The sequence below is a fragment of the Diabrotica undecimpunctata genome, chromosome 3 (assembly GCF_040954645.1).
Source record: "Diabrotica undecimpunctata isolate CICGRU chromosome 3, icDiaUnde3, whole genome shotgun sequence".
In the NCBI taxonomy this organism is placed as follows: domain Eukaryota; kingdom Metazoa; phylum Arthropoda; class Insecta; order Coleoptera; family Chrysomelidae; genus Diabrotica; species Diabrotica undecimpunctata.
Genome location: NC_092805.1, coordinates 147,304,622 through 147,316,094, shown reverse-complemented (window position 1 = coordinate 147,316,094; position 11,473 = coordinate 147,304,622).

The following is an 11,473-nucleotide window of genomic DNA, read 5'->3' as shown; positions in this document are numbered from 1 at the left end:
AGAACGTTTAAAGTAAGTGGCTCATTAGGTTAATTGTTCTGTAGTCTTCGCATGTCTTGGCATTTACTTTTTTTGGTATGGTCACGAAGGTCGACTTTAACCAGCTTTTTAAAAGGAACCGGGATATAAAAATGGTAACAAAATAAGAAATGAGAAAGTTAATAAAGAAATACAAAGAAATGTAGGAAGGAAATGTATCGAACCAGTTACTATAGCAGTATAGACAGTATAACAATAGACAGAATCAAGTTAGCTAATATATGTTTGTTTAATACCGAGTCATTCAAAAAAATACGTAATTTGAGAATTCTGTGAAAAAAAAATTCCTTCTCCCTCGTTTGTAAGGTTAGACATTCATAATGTTACTATAAAATATGAGTCATATTAAAAACCTGTAATCATTTTGTTTATTCTCACTTATGTTCTAGTATTTTCTCCGGTCCGCTAGAAACCTGTCTGGGAAAGGTCAAAACAGCTGCGAGCCGCTATAAAACCAGTCTGGGTTCCCGTTCATTCGAGACAATTCAAGGGTCAACATCCATGGGCTTCGAAAGATTCCAGGCTAATGGATATTTATATAAATAGAGGACCTTTTAATTTTAAGGGCAGTCTGAAGATAATATCGTGGCGAGTTTCTAATTGTAACGCGGAAATAAATATTGTAAATAAATTATACAAATTAAAGTAGTTGTGATAAGTGTAAATAAAGACTTTAAATGAACTAAGTGTTTAATTTTAAATAATTTTATAATAAATAAAGGTAATAAATTAGACTAATAAACTCATTTCAATAATATTCTTATTGAAATTCCCAACTACCGGTTAAAAAAAATTATGATTATGGTTAATCTCTTTATTGAAGTCTATAGAACTGGTATAATACCCAGCGATTATCCAATAGCATCTACATTCGTACCGCTGTCTCCTAAAGCTACAACGTTACTAAGGTAATTGTGACAATGTATGTTTATGTTCTTGGAACAATAATAACACTTGTGCAGGTAATTGTGATAATTTATTTTTAAATTTTTGGAGCAACAACGACATTTGTGTCGTTATGTGTAACTTTAAAGTCCCAAAAGGGCGCCTCGCCCTTCCGGTAGGATGGAGGAGTATCACTGAGCCGCAAGCCCTTATCTCTTGCAGTACTGCTCCACCATAGGCCGATCAGACACCAGCATATTCTAGTCTAAGCCGCAGATTCATTTAGAATTTTAAACTGCTGCGTTAGCCTTTTTGTTTTCTGTACACCGAGCTGGGGATCGAACTCACATCCACTGAACCACTCGCAGTGAAGCGAATGAGAACCGGCCGCCCAGCCCGTTGGCTATCTGACCAACTTTAAAGTTAAACATTAGATTAACACTTGTGACAATATTGCTCCAGTATAGTAGAATTATGTTTTTGGGTATTAATTTTATGATAATTATTTCTGCGTTAAATTGAGAAATGGTATCGGCTGTCTCGGTAATTTTAAGAAAATTTTATTTTAATAATTTTCGTTATTTTTAAGTACTCATTCGTTTTAATGAAATTTTATTATAATTAATAATTATTCGTGTAATGGTTTGGCTCACAAGCGCACTAAAGAGACAGCCGCCACTGCCGTTAAGAAATCTAGTAAGTGCCGTAGAATGGGTATACTTTGATCATATTTTTTGTTTAAAACTGAATATCTATTTTTTTGTTGAAAGTAAGAATTGGAAAAAAAATACTCTATATCGGTTCTTGGTGTTTTATCCATAAACAAAGTATAAATTAAAAAATTCAAAAGTTTTTATAGAAAAAAATAAAAACTGCGTGATCAAAGATATACTTAAAATGGGGATACTTTGATCACGCATGTTTGTAAGTGGGTTATGAAAGTATCCCCACACTAAAAAGTACTGTGTTCTCATATATACATTTTTATAATCAAATAGAACTTTGGAAAAATAATGAAAAATCCAAATTTTACAAAATATTGTTTTAATATATGCCTTAGTCAACTGTAACGTTTGTTGTAAAATATTTTTTTCAGTTTAACTTATTTTTGTTACACATTTACAGCTAATTTAAGCACTGCAATACTTTTACTGAACGTGTATATGATGTTTTCATCTTCGTCTAATAGTATAATCGTTCTGAAGGTTGAGGTAAAATCTCTACGATTTCTTCTTCTTTAATTTCCGAGATGTTGTTAAGAACTCGTCTTAATTTTATTTTATCTTTATTTACTGATTTAAGCCCTACAACGGTGATATCATCTTGGTCTAACTCAACTAGCTCGCAAACATATTTGTAGGTTTTTTTTCCAGGTTTAGATGAAAAACTGGCCAAGACAAATTGGCCCACAAGTAAATTTCCTGTATTATGGATTTTTTCGCCCTCTTTGCTGTTATAGACCTGGACGACCTCAACTGCTTGCTGTTTATTTTCATCTTTATTGTCATCCAAATCTAATACTTTGTCGTTCATTTCATGTGCGTTATATGTAGAGACACTGCAACCTGCTGGAACATTGAATCTTTTCTTTCTCCTTTCAGGACGGTTAGGTCATCCAAATCGCTGTTCTCTAAGCAAAGTTGTTAATGCCGATTCTACAGCTTGGTCAGGATTATCCGTTTCCTGATGCGGCAATTTCTGCAAAACTTGATATCGGTTAGGTGGGAACAGACCGCACGCCCGAAAGCCACTTTTCAAATTCCTTTTTATAGTCCCTTCTTCATAATTTTTGTTTCGTGATGCTACGCTATTTAATATATTTAAACATTTTTTGAGCAACACTGGAAACATGTCTTTTGGTACAGTATTTATTCGTAAGTTCTGAAGCTTCCAATCTGATAAAATAGCACGGCAAGCTGTTTTCATGGGGCGAAAAAATGCCACATCAAGTGGTTGACACAAATGTGTCGAGTTGGCAATTAAGCATACGAAATTAATGTCATTTTCTTTGCATACTTTTAGTACCTCCGGATCCATATGAGATGACAAATTGTTACCTATCAAGACTTTTCTTCCTTCCAAACGTTTAGCATGTGGAAAAAATACTGTCTTAAACCAATCTCAAAAAGTTTCATCCAACTATCCACTTGTTGTCCGATTATAACGTGTAACGAGACTGCAACAACTTTTCGTACAACAAGGATCTCCCTTTGGACCATTTTCTTTCAGGTATCATATAAATGAATACTTTTGTATATGACATAGAGCGGCAACAAAATGCCATCTGCAGCACTGCACACCATTATAGTTGTACAGCTTTTCGAATGATTCATGACGTTCTCAGGGTACTTCACTCCTCGTCTGTAGATGCACTTTTTTTCCAGGGTCATCAGCAAGATTAGATTCATCATAATTAAATATATTTGATGAAGGGACATCTTTAGTGACATCTTCTATATTATTAAAGAATTGTTCTATGGTTTTCTTTGAAACTGCAGCTCTAGTTCTTTCAATATTAGTAGCTATTCTTTGTCCATAACAGTTTCTGTTTCTTTGGAGTAAACTATATGCCCACTAAACACCGGGTATTTTATTTTGAAACATGTTTATGACAACTCTTTTTTTATCTAAGTAATATTTGGCCATCATACGTATATCAAACAAGGTCAAAGGAAACCCCCAATCACCACATTTTGCTGCAGCTTGGAGAATTGCTTGTTCCTCCTCGTAAGTGAATATTGTAGGCCGCCCTCTTTTTTCCATGCATTCCTTTGAATTTATTGTACAAAGTGCCGTATGGAATGTTAAATTGGTTTGATGCTGCACGAAAACTTAAATTCCCATTGGCTACGTTTTGGAGTGATTCCTCCAACTTTTCTGGCAAATATTCTGCATAAGAACGGCTTCCAGGTACTCTCTTATGTGTAGGAGGCATCTTCTGTAAAAAAGAAAAAAAATATAAGTTCAGAAAACAATAGACTGTGATCAAAGTTACCCCATACAATCAAAGTTAACCCCACAAACAAATTAAATTATTACACCATTATCTCTTTATATATATACATATATATATATATATATATATATATATATATATATATATATATATATATATATATATATATATATATATATATATATATATATATATATATATATATATGTTCGGAAAGATTTCCGCGGTTAGTATAATTAAACCTAGAGCTAAGATTAATACTATTATAAAAATTAATATTAAACTCACCAGTCTTCCGGATTGAACCGCGTCAATATCCATTGGGGCGAGCTTTTGACATCCTCTCTGATGTCTTCTTCAGGGCTTCCGAGGTCTCAGTCTCCCAAGACCCCAGACACTACTACACTCACACAGTGAAGTGAGTAGTGAGTTTTTACAACAATTTTAAATTGCACCAGGAGAAAAAAAGTTTAAGTAGACATGAGAAAGACAGGGATATGAAAAAATGTCATGGACCTGACAAAAACACAATTATTTATACCTATTACGTACAAGCGGTGTTACCATGTCCTGTTGGCAAATCAAGCTTTTTACTACAAATTAAGACTGAAATTGTTATAATTTAACGATATCTAATGCAAGGAAGCAAGACACAAACTGTTATTTTTGGCGTAGAGGATTAGGCAATAGAGGATCTATCGAAATAGGGTCATATGTATAAATACTTAGAGAAGATTGCATTTGAAAAGCCAGGTTGCGATGTTATTATTTGCTCTGACAATTGTTGTGGTCAGCAAAAAATTGGTTGGTTTTTGCAATGTACCACTATGCAGTGAGTCGCTTAAATATTCAAATTGAATAAACTCCATTCAACACAACTTCTTGATTCAAGGCTACACGCAGAACGAAGCTGATACAGCTCACTCAGTAATAGAAAAATCTGTTACTAGAGCCAAAACTGCTGGATGTATTTACGTTCCCGATAAACACATTTCCCTAATTCGTGAAGCCAAAAAGACTGGCAAAACGTTTATGGTACGTGAGAACATGAACTTTAATATGACGAAAAATATCAATGGTAGTGTTATCAAGACCGGTGACATTAGAAGTATTAGATTTACCAAAAATTCTAAAAATTACCAATATCAAACCACATACAAAACTGAAAATTGGGAGAAAGCAAAAGCTATTGTTCAACCCAAAAGCAAAAGCTATTGTTCAACCCAAAAAATTACGCGGTAATAGAGGCAATCGAAAAATAGACGAAATTACCTTGAAGCAAGCTTACAACAACAAAATAACAATTTCAGAACATAGAATTAGTGATTTACTGCAATTATTGAAGGCTAATCACATACACATACAAATTTTGTTACACTTTTTTGCTTTTTTAATAAATATTTTTTTAGAAATGTAGCATTTCGTGTTTTATTCATTTTGATATGATTGACAGATAAATTATTTTCTAGACCCATTCCGTCACTTCTGCGAGGGTAGTAATTTTTTAACGTGTATATTTTTATAATAATAATTAGTGAGATGTTCACTATTATTTTAAAATAAAGTTTAAAGTTGTAGTTTAAATATTGTCATTTTATCTATTTTTTTTTTTTCAAAAAGAACTACTGCTTCTCCTGAAAAATTACATGAAACAAGTCACGTCACGTTGATTTAAAAATTAAAGAAAGTAGTAATAAGTTATCCAAAAAATAAGAGATCATCCGTACTTTATTTACATATTTAACGTCAAATATGTTCATATCATTTTATAATAATAGAAAACAGTTTTCTAATCGTTGGTTTGAGCGTAATCAGAGTTTTAGGTAAATAGTTGGTTACTAAACATAAAAACTCTAAAAAAGAAGCCGAAATGAAGTTTTGCATGTGTAATTCAATTATTGCAGAAAGTTGAGCGCACGACCGCCTTCCTGGGGCTTATCTCTTGATTTATACGAAACAGCAAGTAGTTAATATTGCTGCAAAAGCTTATGTAAACGCCGGCAATGGCGGCTGCTTTAAATGATTACCATTAGTTCGAAGTACAGGAACATCTACAAATTGCCCCGTAACGACTTTAGTTTGCTTGTTATGTTTATGGGAAATGCGTTGCTCCACTCTCGTTACACCAATCTGCATACTACATCTGCTTCTTTCCAGATTTTTCCTTTATGTAATGACCAACTCATAGAACTAAATCTAGACACTACTATAAATGGTGCATTAAGATCCATTTGACAAAAAACTCTAAGAAAACGTGTTGAAAGTTTATCTATTTTTATGAAATTTAAATTACATTTTTAAGACTTTTTACAACTTATATGTATGTATATGATATACTTCACCTCATCTACTTCACTATAATATCAAGGTACAATAATTAAAGTCTGGTATAGGATAAATTGTAATCTAACAGTGAATTTTAATATTAATTTTATATGAGTGTTATATAACGAACTTCTTTAAAGACAGCTTTAAAAATAAATAAATGGAAGCACACAACCAATTTATGTTTACACAATGCTGCAACATTTACTTCGCACAAATATTTTCAGATTTATGAATTCCAATTTCTTCTGTGCTTTTACTCAGAATGTTTTTCTGTTTAATACTTTAGCCAGTGGCTTTGAAGTAAATAACTGTTGTTTTGTTTAGTCTTCTTAATAGGCAAAGTAGGTATCTATTTATTCTTTTGTATCTTCCAAAGTGAGGTACACCCAAACTAACATCAAAAATAGAACATCTATCTTATTCTATCTTGTTACAGTGCTGTCTGTTCTAGACAAATAATTTTAATAAACAAAACACATATTTCAAACAACATAATATCATAATATCATATTATCAACAAATAACATAATATCACATTTAATTTTCAATAAACAATTTACATAATGCCTACATTCTTAGCCTAGTTGTAAATATCAATTCACCTCAAGAACTATCCATTTACTCCTTAAAAAGTTGCATAAAACCGATGATTGCCTGTCGCCAGTTTACAATAATGGATTTTTTCTCAAATATTTATTAATATTCCTTGTATCGGCATGTAAGTAATATTTATTTAATTTTAATTTTTACTGAATTATTTTTCACTTAACTTTTAGTTAATATATTATTTAATAAATCACACATATATAATATTGGCATAATTGCTATATATTTTGTTCCAGACAGCACCCTAATACGGGATATTATATTTTCAGCATTTAGTTTACATTGACTCATTACCTGAAGATGCATAGCATATTATGGTATGCGAAACCGGTCGTTGGTGGTAGAATAAATTGATTGTAAGTAAATCTTATGCTTATTTCGATTTACATGTTTGAAATGGACTCACACAATCAACACATTCAAGATTAGATTGCAAGAAATTTTAGGTGTAACATTTTTGTGGTTTGTTTATAACTTTTTAAATTTATCTCTTTAAATATACCCGAAATAGTATTAAATATAACAAACGACAAATATCTTTTTAGTTCAACGTCAAAAAACAACAGCTAACTACCATTAGCTTTCTAACCCTAGAATATTTACCAAAAAATAGATACACTTCTCAACTATGACAGTCGATTTATAAAAGAAACCGTACAAAGCATCTATAGAACTAAGACTAATGTAACAACCGAACCAGCTATAAAGAATTTTAGAAAAATGTGGAAATTGACAACAAAAATATGCACCATAAAAGTAAAATATTTGAAATTCGGTGCTTTGTAAATAAAGTCGAGTGCAGTGAGTTTTATCGAATTTCAGTTTTTTACTACTATTAGCATTAAACATGGAGGTAACATTGTTGCCAACTTTGTCAATATATTATGCGAGGAATTTTAAAAAATGGACGGTGCTGTATTATACGATTCGTTTCACAATGTGCGTTCTAACAAGTATTGATGTTGGAATGTTCTAGAACTTTTTGAAACTACACGATATTTACCGTAAATTAGTATTGGAAGTGTTACACAAAATAAAATACACTACGGATAACGAAGTAATCCATCGTGAGCGTGAGTAACTTTCTTGAGCGTGAACATGAGCAGGCGTAACATATATCCTATAGATGAAGTGTGTGCGTGACTTACGATAACTTGCGATTGGACGCTTATTCGTCCAGTATTGTGCAAATTGCGGTCGCAGTATTGTGCATATTTGAGGATTAAACCTTCTAGGAATTGCATATTAAACTTTATTGTCGCGTTGTTAGTATAAAATCGAAAGAGGATATTGAAAAAGACTTAGGGTAAAAGATTTAAAGACGAAATATAGAAAACGAAGAGGAATATAAATTTCTTAAATAAAAAAAAAGTGAAATGTGGGTGAATATTAAAGTAATAAAATTATTTAAGATTTTGCACAGTTTATTTGAGTTACAAAGATATTTGCGACATGTTTCCGATGACGAGGAAACATAATAGTTCTCTTCCCAGTAAAAGCAAAACAGACAGGCAACCTTCGTTGGAAAAACGTGCAATTAAATCGCTGCTTGCTTTAAGAAAAAAAGTAGCTATTATTATTCTGACGATATTTTTTGTAGTGTCTTAATACAATTTACTATTTTTCTTGTGAATAAGCCACAATTTTACTCTAAAATAAGTTTTTATTTGATGTTTCTATTTCCACTTCGTAAATTGTTCTCAAAATAAAAATAAATGAAATTATATATTAAATTGGCTTAATCTCAGTAAAAATAGTAAAGTGAAAAAAAACTGGCTATTAAACAACAATTAAATTATATTACAAAAGATCTTTCTTCAAGGAATAACGTAGAAGGTGATTTTGGGTACATCACGAGTTTGTGGGCGGTGCTCAATTTAGGAACTTACATGCGTAAACGGACGTGACTGAAACTAACTCGAAAACCACTTATGCGTCCATCCCTTTTTTTAAATCTAAGGAAAATGATAAACTGCTAGTTATAATGAAAGGAAGGTCACTTACGAACGAGGAGGCCAATACACAAAAAACTTCAGATTCCTTCCATTCTAACATGAACTGACATCCTTGAAGCTACTCCGCTAGCTTACCGAACTTTCTATAACCCTTTTTCCTTACCCCGGACAGGGGGAGATTGATTTTTTGTGATTTCCCAATCTCACCACTCAATGATACCTGTCCGTCCCCCGAGAAAATAGCCGCAACTGTTTTTTAACCTGAACTGGCTAAGATTAAACTGTCTATCGAATCCCGATGAGACCTGGCCGTTAACTTAAGCGATCAATAACATGACTTTTGATTTAATACACTAGTTCTGAAGTTGATAGTAGACGTATAAACGGCTTGCAGGAATAATGGTCACTAGAGAGCACAGTTTACGTCTTTGCCAGTTAAGTTCACACACATTCACACTCAAAAAAAAACACTCACAATCACAACTCTAACACTAGCATGATAGTGAAAGAAGTTCTCTTTCTGCTACCGAAGTAACCTCACCGTTAGCGCCCCCGGCTGATAAATGAATCTTGTGACGGAACTAAAGTAATATCAAAATGGTAGCGTCCATCACTGTCAGTCTATCTCACACATTCACACTGGGCTACCTGTGGGAAAACACAAAGTTAACTTACAGTGTTATGGCTGTAAAGCTGGATATCTACTATGCGAACTTCTTGCGTCCTTGCGAACTTCTGCAACTGCTCCACGTAGTGGATACGTTCGAACTTCCGAAGCGTGTAACGTGTACGTCCGCGCTCCAATAGGTGGTGGTAAATTGGGCGAACCAAAAGGCGAGCTCAGTCTGTTCTGGGCGTGAGCAAGATAGCACGAAGTGCGTACGTGTCGTATGCGTATGTGTCATACATCACGCTCCACGTTCAGTTAAAAGGAGTGGTCGGAAGAAAAATGTTTAACTCTAATCGGGTTGTACTGAAATTATACTGTGCTATGGGATCCCCAGGATGAGAATTTCTTCTTCTTCTTCCTACATTATAAATAGGCTTAATGCCTGTTTTATTTCGATTTTTAGCCTCAATTGACGTTGTCTGACCATCTTTTCCTTGGTCGTCCCAATAATCTTCTTCCATTTGGCGATTTGTCTCTTGCTATTCGTACTATTCTATTTTCTGTCATTCTTTCGATGTGTTGATTCCATTCCACTTTTCTTCTTTTGGTCCACGCGTTTATTTCCTCTATACCACATCTCGCTCGTATTTCCTCACTTCTTACTCTGTCTCTTAGAGTTTGGTTTGTGATTTTTCGTAAGGCTTTCATTTCTGTTGTTTCTAGTAGTATTTGTGTTTTCGCCGTATCTGCTCTAGTTTCCGCTGTGTACGTCATTATCGGTCTTATTGTTGATTTATATATCCTGGTTTTCGTTTCCGTTGTGAGGTATTTGTTTCTCCAGATTGTGTTGTTGAGACATCCTGCTGCTATGTTTGCCATGTTCACTTGTTTTTGTACTTCTTCTTCTACTTTTCCGTAGCTTGACAGTTTTATTCCCAAGTATTCAGTTTCCATCACTTGTTCTATTATTTTGTTATTTACGACTAGTTTACATCGTCTTGGTTCCGCTGATATCACTATCGTTTTAGTTTTCTCTGTTGAGATCTCCATGTTGTATATGAGCGCCGTATCTTCGAATTCTTTAATTAATCTTTGTAGGTCATCTTCATTTTCGGCTGTTATTATGGCGTAGCATATTATCTTTATTCCCTTTTCTCCCATTCTATATCCCCTTCTTTTTTTAACTTTCTTTATGATTTCATCCATTATCAGATTAAATATTAATGGGCTCAGCGAATCTCCTTGTCTAATGCCAGTTTCATATTTGATAGGTTGCGATAGTTTTCCTTTACATCTTACCATAGCTATGTTATTTTTATATATATTCTCAATGGTTTTTACTAAATCCAGTGATATTCCCTTTTCATATAATAAATATATCGCGTCCCGAATAAACACTCTGTCAAACGCTTTCTTCAAATCTATCAGACACATATATGCTGGTTTGTTGTATTCCAGCGACTTTTCTTCTCGCTCTTCTCATTATCAAAGAACCTATGAGAATTTCAAAAACAAAAATTTAAAAGAAGATGCCTGGGTGAAAATCGGAAGAGTTATGGACATATCGGAGATATGTAGATAAAAAATAAAGATAAAATAAAAATTCTGCTTTCGGGATTTCGAAGAGAGAGAGGATACTTTAGTAGCAATAAAGAATTTGGATACTATACAAGTTAGTCCCATATTTATTCAGTACATTCACCGTCAACAGCTAGTACCTCTCAAAGCTGATATTGGCCAAGTCAGTCCAAGGAAATCGCAGTGTAGCACAACTAGAGTACCTATCAAGCTGATATTGGTCAAGGCAGTTGCAAGTGAATCACAGTACAGCACAGATTCTTATGGTGTCAATGACTACCTTCAATGATGCTTCTTACATAGTGTTTATTATTTGAATAAATCCTATTATTAATAAAAAATTGATTACCTGCAGATTATTTTTCAGTTCATTGATAATAGCTTGACGGACCCTTGGGATAAATTTTCTGATTGCTTGTTTTAAGATTTTAAATAAGTATTGCAGGCTTGTAAAACTATCACTCGTAGCTAAAAATCGTAGCATTAATGATAATTTATCTTGAGCCGATATGGGTT